The sequence below is a fragment of the Miscanthus floridulus genome, chromosome 6, assembly GCF_019320115.1.
Source record: "Miscanthus floridulus cultivar M001 chromosome 6, ASM1932011v1, whole genome shotgun sequence".
Classification (NCBI taxonomy): domain Eukaryota; kingdom Viridiplantae; phylum Streptophyta; class Magnoliopsida; order Poales; family Poaceae; genus Miscanthus; species Miscanthus floridulus.
This window is the reverse complement of record NC_089585.1, coordinates 122,390,453-122,407,685: the sequence shown is the minus strand read 5'-3', so window position 1 is coordinate 122,407,685 and position 17,233 is coordinate 122,390,453.

Sequence of the window (17,233 nt, the reverse complement as noted above, 5' to 3'; positions counted from 1 at the left end):
TCCTTTCTCTTCGAAGTGATTTGAAGCGTGCTTTTGACTGCGACGTTCAGGCAATCCAAATTGCAGCCAAAGCATAAGTCGACAATGGAAGAAAAGAAATAGCCACAATTGCTGCAGAGATGAGCCAAGAAGAATTACAAATACCGACTAAAAAGCCCAGCATCATCGCACCATCAAAAGAAGCCGACGTCAAGCAAATCGACTTGGGCACTGGCGATACCTCCAAGACAGCAACCATCAGTGCTCACCTCTCTGCAAAATAGGAACTCGCGCTCACCAACTTTCTTTGGGACAACAAAGATATCTTCGCTTGGAAGCCGGCCGACATGCCAGGTGTCCTAAGAGAGTTGGCTGAGCACAGAATTGATGTTAATGAAAGCTCCAAGCCTGTAAAGCAACGGCTACGACAATTCTCACCCGACAAAAAGGCAGCGATTAAAAAGGAAATCACAAAACTGATGGCAGTCAGATTCATCAGAGAAATCCTTCATCCAGACTGGCTAGCAAACCCGGTCCTTGTGCAGAAGAAGAACACGGACGAGTGGTGCATGTGCGTTGACTACACAGATCTCAACAAACATTGCCCAAAAGATCCGTTCGGGCTACCATGCATTGACCAGATAGTTGACTCAACAGCGGGGTCTACACTATTATCCTTTCTCGATTGCTATTCAGGGTATCACCGGATCGCATTAAAAGAACAAGACCAGAGCAAGACGTCTTTCATTACTCCATTCGATGCTTACTGTTACAAGACCATGTCGTTTGGACTAAAGAACGCTGGCACCACATATCAAAGAGCTATCCAAACTTGCCTTGGGGATCAAATCGGTGAAAATGTGGAGGCATACGTGGATGATGTAGTGGTGAAAACAAAGAACCCAGACACTCTGATTGAAGATTTAAAGCAAACCTTCGAAAACTTGAAGAGATGGAGATGGAAGTTGAACCCAAATAAATGTGTATTTGGAGTTCCATCAGGACAACTACTCAGATTTTTGGTCAGTCAGCGCGGGATTGAAGCCAGCACCAAGCAAATATGAGCCATAATAGAAATGGGCCCACCTAGAAGTATCAAAGATGTGTAGAAACTAACAGGATGCATGGCGGCCCTCAACCATTTCATATCAAGACTCGGCGAAAAGGGGTTACCTTTCTTTAAACTACTAAAGAAGACAGACAAGTTCGAGTGGACAAAAGAGGCCGACGAAGCTTTCAAAAAACTTAAAGAATACCTCACCTCGTCGCCTGTCCTGACACCTCCAAAGAAAGATGAAGATATGATGCTATATATTATGGCGACTTCTACCGTGATCAGCACGGCGATAGTCATAGAAAGAGAAGAACAAGGGCGCGTGTATAAAGTGCAATGTCCCGTATACTACATCAGGGAAGTACTGTTAGAATCCAAAATCTGGTACCCGTATGTACAAAAACTACTCTACGCTCTACTTGTCACCTCACGCAAGCTTCGCCACTATTTTGAAAGCCACAAGATTACCGTGGTGACAGATTTTCCACTCGGAGACATCTTACACAATAAAGATACCACAGGGCGCATATCTAAGTGGGCAGTCGAGCTTGGTGCTCTCAATATCGATTTTACCCCACGCAAGGCAATCAAATCTCAAGCCCTTGCTGATTTTGTTGCTGAGTGGACAGAGATCCAACAACCTATATCAAATACCATCTTTGACCACTGGAAGATGTATTTTGACAGGTCACTCAAACTAGGCGGAGCCGGTGCAGGCGTTCTCCTCATTTCTCCAGAAGGAAAACAACTCAAGTACGTCCTTCAGATATTATGGCAAGCTACAAATAACGAAGCAGAATATGAAGCCCTCATCCACGGGCTACGAGTGGCAATTACCCTCGGAATAAAGAGATTACTCGTATACGGCGATTCAGCAGTAGTCATCAACCAAGTCAACAAAGATTGGGATTGCACCAAAGAAAACATGAGTGCTTACTGTGCTGAAATATGGAAACTTGAAAAACATTTCCAAGGATTAGAAATTCTACACGTCCTACGCGATTCCAACATTGCAGCAGATGTCCTCGCCAAGCTCGGATCAGACAGAGCGAAGGTTCCACCCGGCATATTCATAGAAGAGCTATCAGTTCCCTCTATCAAACAACCCGGTGAAACAACCCATGAAATTCAGGCTAAAGGCATTCAGATCTTGGTAATCAACACTTCATGGAGCCAAGTTTTCATCGACTATATCAAAGAAAATAAATTGCCAGCAGATAAAGCAGAAGCCACCCAAGTTGTTCGCAGAAGCAAAAACAACGTTCTAGTAGGAGATAGACTTTACAGAAGAGCAGCATCATCAGGAGTACTCCTAAAATGTGTCTTATTTGAAGAAGGCAAAGAGATCCTAGACGAAATACACTCAGGTTGCTATGGAAATCATGCCGCTTCAAGAACACTGGTTGGCAAAGCATTTCGCACCGGATTCTACTGGCCAACCGCTTTGAAAGACGTAGAAGAACTTGTCAGAAAATGCAAAGGTTGCCAAATGTTTGCAAGACAAGCCCATGTACCAGCTCACAATCTTATCTGCATCCCACCCGCTTGGCCTTTTTCCTGCTGGGGGCTGGATCAAGTAGGACCCCTGAAGAAAGCAAAAGGCGGCTTCGAGTACATCTTTGTAGCAATCGACAAGTTCACCAAGTGGATTGAATACAAACCACTCGCGAAATACAGCGCAACCAAAGCAGTCGAGTTCATCCAAGACATTATGCACCGCTTCGGCATGCCCAATCGCATCATCACAGATCTAGGCTCCCCTTCACAGCTACAGAATTCAAAAGCTGGGCACAAGACTGTAGTTTCAGTATAGACTATGCGTCTGTTGCACATCCAGAAGCCAACGGACAAGTAGAAAGGGCTAATGGACTCATACTAGCCGGATTAAAACCAAGGTTATACGAAGAACTAGTGGACTATGGGTCCAAATGGATTGAAGAATTACCTAAAGTAGTATGGGGGCTACGAACTCAAATAAGCAGAGCAACAGGCTACTCACCCTTCTTCCTAGTTTACGGGTCAGAGGCCGTACTGCCTGCCGACTTGATCTGGACATCACCAAAGATAGAACAATATGATGAAGGAGAAGCAGAACACACAAGAAGATTAGAACTCGATAGCTCAGAAGAAGTCAGAGTAAACGCTATCCTCCAATTAGCCAGATACCTACAAGGTTTAAGATGACACTACAACAAGAGTACCCATCCTCGATCATTACAAGTCGGAGACTTAGTGCAAAGAAGGATACAAAAGACTGACGGACGACATAAGCTACTCAGTCCATGGGAAGGTCCGTTCATTGTCACAAAAGTCACCGGACCAGGCACATGCAAGTTAATAACCGAAGATGGAAGAGAAGTCAGCAATACATGGCATATCAGCCAGCTAAGAAGATTCTACGCGTAAAAACAACTCAAGAAAAAACAGATATGCAAGCCACAAGGGACCAACGTTCACAATCGACAAAGGACAATATTCCTCGACAACATATGTATTAGTTTATATTCATGATCAATAAAGATGATATTCATCCATAGCATGTCTTGTCTTGACTTTCAACGAACTAAAACTAGTCGACCGAAATTAAGCTTAAAAAGACCCTCCAGCTCTTCGTTCCGAAAAGCCAGAGGCTCGGGGGCTACATCCAGATAGGAATACTTTTTCCTCAGAAAAGCACAAGCGCCACTCAAGAAAGCACTCGGATGCCGAAGTTTGTCAAGGCAACATTCTATGCCGAGTCGTTTTACATAGCGCAGACGAAAGGTTGTCAACACAAAGATCTACATCTAACAAGTCATAGCGCGGACAAAGCACTCGACGGATCACAAAAGAGGAAGAAAAGAAAAGTACTCGACAAATCGAGGGATTTCGTCAGGATAACGCACAGAGTTGTTTACAGAGCAGAGACAAAAACGGGACAAAGTACTCAGCAAGTCAAGTAACTCCGACCACACCCGGGCAAAGAATACATCAACGAAAATAAAGAATCTTCATTTGAAGAGGAGTGTAATATTACAAGAGGCTGGTCAATTGGATCAGGCATTGTCATCAGGAAGGGAAATATCAATATTAAGACTGTCTACAACCCTACTGGCTAAACCTTCGACCTCAGGCTCCATCCTCTCAATGACATCAAGGTATTCTTGGCTATCAGCTACCTCTGCTATCTTGGACAGAGGCGCCTCTGGAGCAAGGACCCGGACCTGGGCCAACACATTCTTGGTACATACTTGAGCGCACTTCTTCGCGAACTCTTGGAAATGAGTCGGAATCCGAGGAATGAACTAAGCCCAAGATTGCCCGTCATCCGCTGGAGTCCGGAGAACATCAGCTACTGAACGAAAGGATTTCCACAAAACGTTCCAATTTTCAGTAGCCGTCGCCAGCTTCCCAGACAAGTCTTCAATAGTTTTTTGGGCCTGCACAAGATCTTTATTAGCTCCACGCCTGATCAACTTAGCAAGTGCAAGTTCTTCTTCAGCATGAGTAATTACCTCCTCAGCCTTGTTATGACTTGTACGAACAAGAGTCTTCATTTCATCAATGCCCTCCGAGAGCTTTTTTCCTTCAACTCGGAGAGCTGGACAAGACACCAAACAACAAGTCAGCAGAAGGGAAAGGTTTGAATACTGAAAGAAACAAAGAGAACCCGGAATACCTTTACATTCTTTCTTCACGGCTTCCAAGCTCTTCATGGCCTCTGAGTTCTTTGAAGCCTCCCGGATAGCAGCATCTTTCTATTTCTCCAACTCCTGGGCAACAGTGTCTCTCTATTTCTCTACCTCTACCACTCGGGTACGGAGAGCCTTTTCCTCTTTTTGATGTGACTTACGCTCAGTCTCCAACTCAGCCCGGAGGAGGTCAAGGTCAGTCTTCAAAGAACTTACCTTGGAGGACAACTTCTTCTCAGTTTCAGACGAAAAGAAGAAGCCGGTATGGTCACAAGAGAAAGTCTAAACAATTAAAGAAAGAGAAAAATAAGGCGTAAGGACGAAGGCAAAACAAATGGCCTAAGAAAGAATCTTAGAAAAACTTACGTGAAGCTTCTCCCTGAAAGAAGTCGCAGAGGACGCCAAGCTCCCCCAGGCTGCGGTCAGCTCCGATAGCCGTTGGGTGGCATCGAACTGTTGCACCACGTCATCGGTAAAAGAGGGACCGCCGGAAGCAAGAGAAGGGGAAGGAGAGGCCGGCTGGGGCAAAGAAGGAACGACCAAAGCAACCTCTAGGGAAGCCGAAGCCAATCCCTCAGAAGGACCCGATGCGACAGCCACAGTCACCTCCGGGGCGGCCAAGTCCGCAACTTCGCCAGGTAGCTCCGAAGCCCCCGTAGCAACTTCACCAACAGTATGTTGCAAGTCCTGAGGCTCAGAACTCAATGGCACGGCGGAAGGCTGAGAAGAAGTCGATGAAGAAACGAGAGAAGATGAAAGACTGAAAATTGATAAAAGAAAGCACCGATGAGAACCAGAAGAAGGAAGACAGAAGCAAAAGGATGAAGCCAGAATCTACTCACCCAACCACTTTCTTCTTCGCGAAACCAAAAGAAGGCCTCGCAGGGGGACCATGACGGCGAAAACATCCCCACCACCCGACGACGGGAGCAGGATAGCAGATACCGGAGCCACGGAAGAAGCCGGGGCTGGAGCCATGGAAGAACTCTGCACTAGAGGAGCGGTAGAGCTTGGTACCAAGGCTACCAAAGAACTCGACACCGGAGCTTCAGAAGAAGTCGGCGCGGGAGCCTCAGAAGAACTCGTACCCGACGTCCGGTTACTTCAAAAAAGTTCAAGACTAAAAGTCAAGACAAAGAAGAGAAATTCAATGCAACAGGAATATAAAAACAACTCACCACTGCATGATGAGGGGTACTTCGTCATCCTCCTCTCCCTCAACCAAGGAAACCAGAGCACCTGCTAAAAAAAGAATAAAAAGTACTCGGTTCAAGAGAAAAATAGGAAAACAAAGGAACAAAGAGTATTAAATGTGCTCACCTAAGAGCATGCTAGCAACAACTGGAGTACCTGAGAGAGTACTTGGTTTGCGAGGCTTCTTGGAGACAGGCAGGCTAGATGAAGACCCATCCATTCGCCCCCTCTTCGGGACACTACGAGGACCGCGAGGGACTAGACGAGGAACATATTCTTCATATACATCAACAAATCCAGAAGAAACTCCAGGAAATGCTGTGGAGGTTGGGGACTTACTAGTTGCAGAAGTTCCAGCAAGTTTATCCCTAGTCTCCGCCACGGCAGGGAGAACATCAAGAGGGATCGGGTCAACAAAGTTTCACCCAAGCTCCTACGAAAAAGGATAAAATAGCAAGACAAGGAAAAGCTAAGCAAAAATGGATGCAGCAAGAGTACATAAAATACCCAAACAAAGAGATAAACAACTCACAGCTGGGGGCAGGTTGTTGGCAGAGAACTCAAAGACAGCAGGAGGAATAACGCTCACTCCTTTCAGCATCTTCTGGAGATGCTTGAGTACCTCCTCATTGGTCAGCTCAAGAGCTGGGACCATGCGTGAAGGATCCTCGGCCCTAGAATACTCGAAGCCAAGGTGCTCCTGCTCTTTCAAAGGCTGAACTCGGCGACGAAGAAAACTTGAAACAATACCGAAACCGGTTAAACCCTGCTGTTTCAGCATGCTAATCCTATCAAGGAGTGGCTGGATCACTTGAATCTCAGCAGGTGACTCAAGTTTCTTGTCCCATCGGTCATTCACCATAGGACCAGATCCAGAGTGGACGACAAGGGAAGGGATCAAATTGGCAGCATAAAACCAGTTGGTACGCCAATCTTTTACAGAATCAACCAGGCCGTAGTCAAAGAACTTGCTCTTAAGACCCTGGTGAAACTGAATCCCGCAACCGCTAAGAACGCTGGTTTCTTCACGGCGGGGTTGAGGTTTCAGACGAAAGAAGTAGCGAAAAAGAGATAGAGAAGGAGAGATTCCAAGGAAAGCTTCACAAAGATGAACGAAAATGGAAAGATGGAGAACGGCATTAGGGGTTAGATGGTTCAGACTAACCCCGAAATAACCAAGAAACTGATGAAGGAAGGCGGAAGCAGGAAGGCAAAGTCCGGCGTGGACAAAGGAAATGAAGAGGACAATCTCACCAGGACCCGGAGCAGGAACCCGATGCTCGCCCGGAACTCTCCATTCAGCGATGACTTTGCTTTGGATCAAGCCGTCGCTGACGAGCTTGCGCAGCTGATCTTCGCTTGTTGTTGGAGCCGGCCAAACCTTCTGAGCAGCCCTCATGGCCACAAACTCTTGGTTCTCGATCAAAGAAAGGGATGACTCCTCGTCCACGAAGGTCGCCTGGGACTTGCTCATAGTTTTCTTCTTACCCATGAACTAGCAGAAGCAAAAAGGTACTAGGGAAGATGAAGCTAGATGGCAGCGCTAAGGACGGCGGCGACAATGGCGACGGCGGATGATTAAGAGCTAGGGTTTGAAGGCAAAAGAAAGGCAGTAAAGAAAAAGAGGACGAAGGGTCTATAAATAAATTTTACAGCGTTAGAAACGACCCACCAGGCCCATTAAAACACCGTGTGAGAACGCAACGGTCCATTTACCGACGCAGCTAAAACGACAGAGGGCACAAATCCACACAACGGTACAATCCAATGGGCAGATTTCAGACTTATCCGTCCAGCACCACGGCAGGGTTATCAGATCACTACAAGAACAACCCGTCAACCAAGAAGAAACAAAGGGCTACCTCGCAAGGAACAAAAGAACCCGGTTATTTAAGAAAGAACTTGGTAATCTCATGAACGACAGGGATCACAACAGAGAAGTAAAGGACAACTCAGAAGACAAGATCTGTTCCATTACAAGCGACTTCAAAAATAGAAGATTACAAATCTTACAAGACCCAACGAACTCGGTACCACGAAAAGCAAAGTAGCAAAGAGGAACATGGACACGGCTAGGCTCTGGAACGACTACGTGTCCCAAATTACTACTCGGAAGGACAAACCGCCATCAGCTACACTGTTTTCTTCAAAGGACGGACGCAGTGCATCCAAGGCGGAAATCGGCAGCACAGCAGGACAACATGGAGCAAAGAAGGCCGGCGGGCATCTGTCTACCCAAGACCGATGTGATGCTGGATATGGTGTTGATCTGCACCGGACAGTCTTAGGACAGGCGACGAAGATCAACCCAGAACTGCCAGATGAAGGAATGAAGCCCACATCACAAGACTTCCTCCAACTACCGCCATGTACATCCTGGTACAATGCTGTCGCGGGATTAGCCTACCTCTAATCCCTATCACAAGGCTTCCTCCAGCTACGACAAGACACACAGGAACTACAAAATATGCCCGGGGGCTGCTCTACTTCACAAACTACCATGTTCATGACCATGAAGGTTTCAACAGAATGTTCAATGGATGAAAACAAGCACTCTGGGACAGTATTTATAGATCAAAGGAGCGGCGCACATGGACTAGGAGTACCAACGAAATAAGCCTAACAAAGGACACAGTGAAAAGACAGGACTCAATAATGGAAGACTCAGGCGAGAAGGAACAGTACTCGAAGGCGAGCATATTCGGAAGAATATACCAGCACAGTACAACCCATGAACAAAAGGCATTTACACTCAACCACCACCATACAACTACATCTGACAACAGCAGACTATCAAAGAATACGCCAAGACCTCGCATCCGAGTTCTTCCTGAACAAAACAACACGGATATACGCTCGAGGCTGCATGCTGCGAAACTACTCGGATGATGGTTTAATCCAAGACTAAAGGGCTGCTTCGGAAAGATGCCACAAAACTACTCGGATGATGACATAATCCAAGTCTCGGGGACTACTTTAGAACACAAATTTTCAAACAACATAAAGATTCAAGACCCTCCAACTTTTTGTTCCAAATAGCAAGAGGCTAGGGGGCTACACTCAGTGAGTGCACTTTTTCTTCGAAAAAGCACATGTCACCAAAAGACTTCCTCAACGTAGACCACTTCAAGACATTACGACAAAAAGAACCCAGAACGAGCCATATTCGAGTTCTTTTTGATAAAACTTCAACGAACAATCAGAGCAACTTCAAGACAAGATCCTCTAGCTCCTTGTTCCAAGTAGCAAGAGGCTCGGGGGCTACAACCAGATGGATGTACTTTTTCTTCAAAAAGCACTCACCACTCGAAGATCCCAAGAAGCGCTACAAGGTTTCACTCCAGAAAGCACTTGGATGTCGTTTGTTCCTACTCAACAAGACCTGAAGGAGCAAAACGAGACTTTTAGGGCTCAACCATGAAGAGCTCGGGGGCTTGTTGATGCGGGACCCACAGGATACCCCGCAAGGGAGAGAGAAGATCTAGTCTAACTAGGATTCTTCCCATGTAATCTTAGTAGTAGTACTATTCAGTAATCCTACTAGGAACTCTCATTGTAAACCGACTAGGACTCTGGCCTCCTGACTATATAAAGGGGGGCAGGGCTCCTAGGGAAAAACAACAGAACAACAATTGTACGACACTTTATAATCAATCCAACGTAGAGGCTAACGCCGGCTGGACGTAGTACTGTTACTCGATCAACGATCGAGGGTCCGAACCAGGATAAGTCGTTTGTCTCTTTGCGTTCACCATCGAGTTCTACATACGCTGAAGCCCAAACATACTGCCTCGGGTACCCCTGTGGCAGGCTATCGGTGGTAAAACATCGACACTATGTTGCTTGTACCACTTTGCAAGGCAGGCAGTTGGGTTTCCAACCTAACGAAATGCAAGATAACCAATCCTAGTGCGAAGTTAACCTAACTACTCAACATACTAATTTGGAGATAATACAGTTACACAAACAGAACCAATTCCATCCTAGCTTGCATTCAAGTTGACCAAACACCAACATGTACAAATGGCAAATGGAACCAACCATTAAGTTCACTAATCATTCAAGGGCGAGAAACCCAGTCGTAATTTTACAGAGAAAATAAACGGCTTCAAATTAGAATGAAAAAAATAATTGATTTTGGGAGACTGAAATTATCTGAATAATTCAAATTTCCTTTAGTTGATAACTGATATCTTATTCTTATGGCATGTAGATGAAGAAGGCAGATAAACAACATAAACATATTTGTTTATTTATATTTGCTCTCAAATCAGCGGGTTGCTGCATGAGGCAGCCTTCCAACGCTTGTTGGTGATCTCAGATCCTAGACGAACGTGACAGTCCTCCTTAGCAAATTATAGGGTTTTTAGATCAAAGATTAAATGCCTAGAAAGACAGCAATATAATCGAGTACCAGGTTACTGAAGTTTTAGAACAGTACACAAATATTAAAAGTAACACAGGTTATATGCTCACAGGTTTAACTAACTGATCAGCAAGTAATCAGTTCAACAGTAGAGATAAAAATACTAGGCAGGTAATAAGACAATGCTGAAAATAATCAACACTACCCTTCACTGTCATGTTGTCTCACTACACCTCATTGTATCATCGAGCAATTTAATCCACCCACGTAATTGCAATCACACCCAAGTAACATAGTACTAATAGATTGCACAAATGTAAATATCTAAACTGAAAACCGAGAGGGGCAACGGGTAACTCACAACAAGTAGATTGCACCAACCCGAGAAATAGAGGTAAACCGCGCAGTAGGGAGCCTAGGAACTAGGACATGGTTGACAGCACCACAGAACAAAGCAGTACGGCACCACACAGGCGCACGTATGGCAACAGCACGCCGCCGATTAGAACCAGCAGCACAACACCACAGCACCACCACTACCAGTACCAAGTCGCTGCGCTGGGCACCAGCCAGAAGAGCCGGCACCACCGAATGACCAGAGGTATGAGCCCCAAGAGAACACGTCGATCCCGGTTGGAATCGGTCAGAGCTTCATCGGATCCCGGTTGAAGGGGGCACGCAGGTGCACTGCCAGTCGCCGGTGGAGGTGTGCGGAGGCTGTCCGCCAGTGGAAACCCTAGGGAGGCATGCGGGTGCAGAGAGGAGCAGGTGCGCGCAGAAACCCTAGGGCGGGGAGGAGCAGGCGGGAGGGGGGGGGGTGCGGGGAGGGGGTGCGGGTGCAAGGAGGAGCAGGCGCACGGGTGCGGGGAGGGGGTGTGGGTCTGGGAGGCGGCGTCGATGGAAACCCTGATGGTGTCGGAGGAGAAGAGAGCGCCCAACAATAGCAGGCGCGCGGCGTCGGAGGAGAAGAGGCGGCGTCGGTGCGCCCTTTCTTTTATAGTTGGGATAATTTGTAGGAGCGGTTCCTCATCCAGCCACCTACAAATGCATTTGTAGGGGCGGTTCCTGATCCAGCCGCCCCTACAAATGCATTTGTAGGGGCGGTTCCTGATCCAACCGCCCCTACAAATATTTTTTATTTTTTTTAAATTATTAATTCTGTATTATAAAAACAATTGTGTATATATAAAATAATTGTGACCAAAATAAAAGTACTATAAAAATAATTGTGTATATGCACAAATATAATATTTTGTATTATTCTATATATGAAGAAATATATATATAAACAATTGTAGTCAAAACAATATAGAAAACAAAAAAACTAAAATTAAAAATTTGAATTTTAAAACTTCGACTACAATTTTATGACATTAAATGAAATAAAATGAAAATGTTGTAAACATAAAAGTTGTATAACTCATCAACGTGCACAACTTTTATTTTGGTCATCTTGTCATGTGACTTTGTTTGAATGATTCAAATTTTGAAATTCAAACAATTTCAACTTAAAACAATATTTTGAAAGAGTAAATGATTTCAGATGAAAAACTCATGAATACCAAAGTTGTAGAACTCATCAATATGTACAACTTTTATTTTGATCATATTTTCATTTGACCAAATTGGATAGTTGAAATTTTGAATTTCACTAAATGGCAACTTCAAACAAGATTTTGAAACCTTAAATGATTTCAACAATAAAAGTCGTGAACATAAAAGTTGTTGAACTCCTCACTGTCTACAACTTTTATTTCGGTCACTTCTTTATGTGACAAAGTATTAGTAAACATTATTCATAAATTCACATATGACTCATAGTTTCATGAACTATACGAGAAACATGTTGATTTGTGAACAATGTTTACTATCACTTTGTCAGATGAAGAAATGATCAAAATAAAAGTTATAGATCTTGATGAATTATACAACTTTGGTATTCATCACTTTTTCAGCTGAAAATCATTTAATGGTTGAAAATCTCGTTTGAACTTGTCATTTTTTTAAATTTAAAAATTTGAAGTGCTCAAACTTTGACAAATAAAATTTTGTAGTAATAGAGTGGATGTTCAAATAGAGTCATCTGGATGTTGCAAAGGGTAGACTCACACACATGCATAAAATGTAGTCTCACACACATACAAAAATATATAGTCTTACACACGTACATAAATATATAGTCTCACACGCATGCATAAATGAAGTCTTACAAACACACACTTACACAAAAACTCCACGTTCAACAACTAGCTAGCCCGCTGTAACGACTTTCCCTTTAACACCTTTTTGTTCCCATGGCATTATGTCTTTGGGGAGATTCTTTTCCACAACACTGATCTTCTTAGAAAAGTCTGTGAATAGCGACATCTCATCGTAGTTATTGTAAGCTTCAACATCGTCCACGCCATCAACTCCAATAATGTGTTGTTTTCCGGAGGCAACCACGTGCTTTGTCTTCTTCTTCAAGGGGGGTTACTTTGTGGGTCAGACATATAGAAAACTTGTGCGACACGTGAAGCGAGCACCCAAGGGTCATCTTGGTAGCCTAGATTCTCGAGGTCCAGGACTCTCAATCCGATCTCGTTTAGTTGGTGTTGTTTGATCTAGCGGCATCGAAATAGGGCCACCGTTATATCCCTTCCATACTCAAGTTCCCATATCTCTTCAATGATGCCAAAGTATTGTATCTTTCACCCTAATCCATCGAGAGCCTCTATTCGAACGCCGCTGTTTTGGTTTACATATTTACTATCCTTTGCGTGGGTATAGTACGTATACCCATTGATGTCATAAGCATTCCAAGATGTCACTTGTCTCGATGGCCCCTCCGACAACCTACTAATGGTAATAGAGTCTATGGTTTCTCTAGGCGATATGTTTTGGTCCTTCAACCATATAGTTAGTCGTTACTTATGTTGTTTCATGACCCAATCATCCAAATGACCATTTCTCTCCGCCATAATGATAGCCAAGTATTCATCAATGTACGGTTGCATCAGTTGTGTACTCTGCAAGACACTGTAATGCGCTTGACTCACCTCTTTGTAATCATGATCGATGAATACTTTTCTACCACTGGTGCCCTTCCCAGCCAGCCTACCCTTGTGACGAGAATCGAGTTTACCAATTCCTTTCTATACTTTTAGGTACTCATGACAGCACTCGATTACTTCTTTAGTACTGTAACCCTGTATCATGGAGCCCTCTAGGTATGCTTGTTTATGCACGTATCAACTTAGAACCGACATGAACAGCTTCTAGAACCACATTTCATGCAAGTAGCAAGGGCCTAGCGCCTGTATTTGATGAACCATGTGAATCATGAGATGTGGCATTATATCAAAAAAAGCAGGAGGTAAACACATCTCCAGTTGGTTTTGTGTCTCCACCACAAATTCATGTAGGTCACTCAGCTCTTGCTTGCCAATCGTCTTCTGTGAGATCTTCGAAAAGAAGTAGCACATGCGGGTGATGGCCATTTTTAAGAACTCTAGCTTTATATCCCTGATTGCAATAGGTAGAAACACTGTCAACATCACATGGCAATCGTGAGCCTTGTAGTGTGTTATTGACAAGTCCTTCATCGACACTAGCTTCTTCACATTTGCTGAAAACCCAGTCGGGACTTTGATCCCCCTTAGGAAAGTGCATATAGCTCTCTTCTCGTCTGGTGTTAGGTTGAAGCACGCCGTGGGCAGAGTGTATTTTCCATTAGCCTCAGGTACCGGGTGAAGCTGTCACATCATGTTTAGCTACACCATGTCTTTCTATGCTTTCAGACCATCCTTTGACTTGCCTGTGTCTATCAAGATAGCAATGAGACTCTCAAAGACATTCTTCTGCACGTGCATAGCATCAATGGCATGGGGGACCTCCAAGTCTGGCCAATAAGGCAGATACTGAAAGAAGATCGATTGTTTCTTGAAAGGTACGCCTTCGACAGGAGGTGTGCTTCTATCTCTGTTCGTCCCATCCAGATTCTTCTTTCCATAGATGACGCGTATGTTTTTCACCATTCTGTACACATGTTCTCCGTTATGACGTCTCTTCGGAGGGGGTTCAATCTCTGGGGCGTTGTCATAAAATCTAAAGAACAATTTGCTGCGATACTTGTGACTTGTCTTTAAGAAGCATCGGTTCCTTAGGTAAACTATTTTCTTGGATGCATCCAGGTACACCCATGTAGTACCATCCAAGCAAACCAAGCATCCCGTCTTCCCTTTGATCTGTCCAGACAAAGCAAATAACGCGGGGTAACCATTGGTAGTAACAAATATTATTGCTCTACATATAAAGTCCTCCTTTTGGAACGCATCGTACATTTGCTCCCCATGCCTCCATAGCCTCTCCATTTCTTGCATCAAAGGCTCGAGGAACATGTCTATATCAATGCCTGGTTGTTTAGGGCCAGAAATAAGAATAGTGAGGAGAAGGTACTTTCTCTTCTGACATAACCATGTTGGGATGTTGTACATGGTCAAGATCACTGGCCATGTGCTGTGGTCGCTCATCCTCTCATTGAAGGGATTCATTCCATCGGTGCTCAAGCCAAACCATACATTTCTTGGGTCATCACTGAATTCTTTGTGCTTCTCATCAAACCTTTGCCACTGACTACAATCAGCCAGGTGTGCAATCTTATCATCATCCACATTGCGCTCATCATCCTACCATGTCATGAGTGCGGCTTCTTTAGGGTTTAGGAAGATACGTCTCAAGCGGTCGGTCACTGGTAGGTACCACATTACCAAGGCAGGAATTCTTCTCTGCTTTGCATCGTTGCCTAATGGAGTGTCCTCTGGGGGCTGAGATTCTTGTACCACCTTTTTTGTACCCTTTTTATTCCTCTTTTTCTCCATGGAGGGTTCATCCCCACCGTAAAGGTCATTGTTCTTATACCGGCTGGCCCCACACCGGGGACATTTATCTAGTGACTTGAACGTTTCGCCACAAAAAAGTATACATTGGTTGGGGCATGCATGGATTTTTTCAACCCCCACTGTCAATGGACTTATGACCTTCTTCGCTTGGTATGTGTTGGTGGGAACCGAGTTGGGTTGTGGCAGCACCCATGACAGGAGATGCAATAGATCATTGAAACTACAGTCTGACCAGCCGTACTTAGCCTTTAGGATGAGCAGCTCAAGCACAAAATATAGCAATATCCAATGTGTTGGACAGCCCTTTTCAACACTGTCGGTGTTTCGGACCGGGGGGTCCTCAACCAACCAGTAAATGTGAACTGCGTGTCCTTAATCCCGGATGGTGATGCAAAGAGACACAAGATTTATACTGGTTCAGGCAATCGATGCCCTACGTCCAGTCTGAGAGATCGATCTTGTATTCCTTGCACCGAAGTGCTCGTAGTAGGGGGTTACAAGCTAGGTGAGAGAGGGAGCTAGTCCCAGGTCTCGGCGAGGTGTCGTTGTGGGCTGCTTGAGACGTTGCTCTCAGGCAACTGGGGAGTGTGTGTGTTACCCAGTGTTCTTCTCTGTGAGTTCTCCTCCCCCTAAAATGGCCCAAGTCCTCTCCTTTTATAGTTTGAAGGGAGGACAAGGGTAGTACAAGAGCTAACTATACGACGTCGTGCCAATAGGGGCAGCATGTCCGAGCCCTATGGCCTATTCCTGTGGCGGCGTGGTCGTCGGAGGGGTCCGTCCTTGGAGCACTGGGGCGGCGTGCTGGTCCCATCCGATCCTGTGCGTCGTGGGAGCCCCGGGACTACCTTGGAGTGGGTGCGGCAGTGAACGTGCAAGCCGCTGTGGACTGACTGTGCGTGAGGCCGAGGCTCGGTCGGTGCCGAGGCTGCACCGCAGTGGGGGGTCTCGGTGGACACGAACCCCGAGATAGCCGAGACCTTGGTGCATAGTGCCGAGGCCCCGAGAGGGCGGCTGATCTGGTGCGCTGGCTTGGAGGCAGTGATGACCCGGGCCGATTTGTCTGTGCAATGTTGTTTTCGAGGCAGGGATCGCGGGGCACAGTGTAGTGTGGGCGCTGATCGTGGGCACAATGTCAGAACATAGTGGCCGGTAATCCCTGCCGTGCCCTGTCCCAGCTGGTATGGCGCTGATGCGACCTCAGGTCCCATCAGCCATTCGGCGGTGTCGAGCCATCGTCCGGCTGAGATTGCGGGAGTGGTTGGCGTATTAATGGGACACGACGTGCCGTCGGGAGGGTCGGTCGAGGCGGGGGGCGACGGGCTATGGACGAACCGGCCTTGAGCGACACGGAGAATGAGGCCTCGCGCGAGATGGGGATCGGACTCCCTGCCGAGGCCTTCCGCGAGAGGCCTCGCGCGAGGCGAAGATTGCGTCAGGGCACCGAGACCTCCTGTGCGAGGCTCAAGGCGGGGCGGAGAGCCTGGTAGGCTCGGACGTGGCCGGTGAGGAGCCTACGGCTTAGCTTCTAGCTTTGCTTTCTGGTGGGATTTAAGTGACCCTTTTGGTGTTTGCTCGGGGTACCCAGTTCTATGGTACCCGACAAACACCATACACAGTCTCCTTCAATGCTTTTGTCATCCTTTCCAAATTTTTTAGACCTTTCGGGCTATTTAGTAAAATCTCTGGTCCAAGGGCTCGAATCATGTCCTTCAAATCATCTTCATCCCCGACACGTGCTCCACCATCATTATTGGCACCACCTTCGTTGTTACCATCCCAACCACCAGCATCACCACCTTGTTCATTGCCAAACTCGAAATCCATTCGTGCATCAAGCTCTGCTGAATATTGAGACAGGGATTCTATGGTTTCGTCATCGTATTCCTCCTCATCCTCATCGTTAACAATAACCGTTTCACCATGATGAATCCACACTGTGTAGTCCTCAACAAATCCTTGCATAATCAAATGTGATATGATGATAGTCACATCTGTCCATGCCATACGGTTCTTGCAATCTTTACAGGGGCAAATAATTGTATCCTTATTCTCTTTCAATGTCGTTGCATGCTTCTTTGCGGCTTCAATA